This window comes from Budorcas taxicolor, chromosome 11 (assembly GCF_023091745.1).
Source record: "Budorcas taxicolor isolate Tak-1 chromosome 11, Takin1.1, whole genome shotgun sequence".
Lineage (NCBI taxonomy): Eukaryota > Metazoa > Chordata > Mammalia > Artiodactyla > Bovidae > Budorcas > Budorcas taxicolor.
In genome coordinates this window covers 69,086,154-69,088,106 of record NC_068920.1, presented here as the reverse complement: position 1 = coordinate 69,088,106, position 1,953 = coordinate 69,086,154, and positions in this window count along the sequence as shown.

Sequence of the window (1,953 nt, the reverse complement as noted above, 5' to 3'; positions counted from 1 at the left end):
GCCAGGCGCAGTGTGTGATCTGGTGATGAAACATGCAGGTTCTGAGCATAAACAACACTTTATGGGACCTCCCTGACAGTCACTGGTTAAGACTGTGCTTCCACATCCCCTTTCCAGGGGCCATGGATTCAATCCCTGCCCAGGGAACTGAGATTCGGCATGCCATGCAGGTTCAATGCCTGTTCAACGCCTGGGTGGGGAAGATCCCCTGGAGGAAAAAATGGTAACCCACTCCTGTATTATTGCCTAGGAAATCCCATGCATGGGAGCCTGGCAGGCTACAGGGTTGCAAAGAGACAGAACTTAGCAACCAAACAGCAACAACAAAAGCTTTAATTATTAGCATATATACATATAAGTTCAAATATGCTTAAAAAAGATCAGTAATTTTTACTAGAAAAAATGTACAGAGCTATTACGTACTTACTGAACTAGTCTTTATTTCTGTCCTTTGATTAAACTGAATGTTTAGTTAAGGCTGGACACAGTTAACAGCTTCTAGTTAACTCTTAGAATCAAATCCTAATTCCTACACGGCTGTGTAAGTCCTAGGTTATCTGGCCCCTGCCCACCTCCACCCCTGGTTCCTGGGTAATTTCATAATAGGCTCCCTGCTCTCACTGATCTGAGCCACAGCAGCCTTTCTGCCATGAGACCCTGTCCACTCTGCAGGACCCCACTCTGCACCTAGCTGGTGTCTGAGTTATCCAGGACTGGGAGCAAAGACCCCAACACTTTCTGCTCCTCATGATTCCGAGTCAGCTGCTGGTGCTGGTCTCATCTGGCAGTGGAAAAGGGTGACCCACAGTCAGGGGTCTGGGGGCACACTGACTGCTGGCTGGGACACGGTTCTCCAGTGGGCTTTTCCCACAGCTGTAGCATGGGTCCAAGCGTGAGCACGTGATTGGTTCCACACCCAGCAGTGGGACACAAACTCTGCCTTTTATGGGCAGAGCAGCAATGACTACACAGTCCTTTGAACCCCACAACAAACAGGACTCTTCTGAAAGCTTTCCAAGCTGCCTCCCCTTAAAGCACCATCTCTTCCTGGGGGACCTTCCCGAATGCTCCTCACCACCCCCATCCCTCACTGTTGCACTGCAGAGTCTGAGTTTCCTCCTATCATTGCGATTATCTACCATCCACTGGGCAGGAACTTAACTCACATCTTTATCTTTTCTGTCACAACAAGGAAGACAACCAAGTTCAGTACAGACAGCACAGAGAACATCAGTCAGCAAAAGGCACTTTGGTAAAACTGATCTAAATGGAAATGAGACGTTTTTTAGTCTCTTCTGTCCAGACCAAAAAAAAAAAAAGATCTACGTTTAAGTTCAAGGTAGAAAGTCACCTGAGGCTTTTCCAAATTCATTAGTTAATTTAGAGCTTCAATTTCCAACAGTAAAACATCAGTAAAAAGAGGTAACTTTTTCAAGATTACTCCAGAAACAATATCACCCCTCAGCTGAACCTCTGGTCAGTCCACGTTTGCCAGGAGAGCTGACCGAGGACACATGGGGGGCTGGTGGCCATCCCTGGAAGCACAGGGGCTACCAGCGGGCAGCCCAAGGACCCCCACTCAGCCCCCCACGCGGGCCCAAGATGCGGCTAGACTACTGAGACGTCGATCCAGGTACAGAAGGCTTACTATAAGGAATGAACAAGTTTCTATATAGTCAAAAAAAGATCACTACGTGTTTTCACGTTTTATTTTTGTTATGAATGACAGACCTACTCAGTAATTTTACTCCTTTTATTTAAATAAGGATAAGGCTACTTAAAAGACTGTTGACATACAAAAATGTACATTACAAGGTTAAACTCTCTGTAAACTCTCCGTACCAAATTACAAAACAAGCATTTAATAAAAGAGCACACTTAAAACAACACGGCCATTCTGGAGCCTCTAAGGATGACAAGCTCCACAGCAATCAACAGAGGAAGGATGTCTGA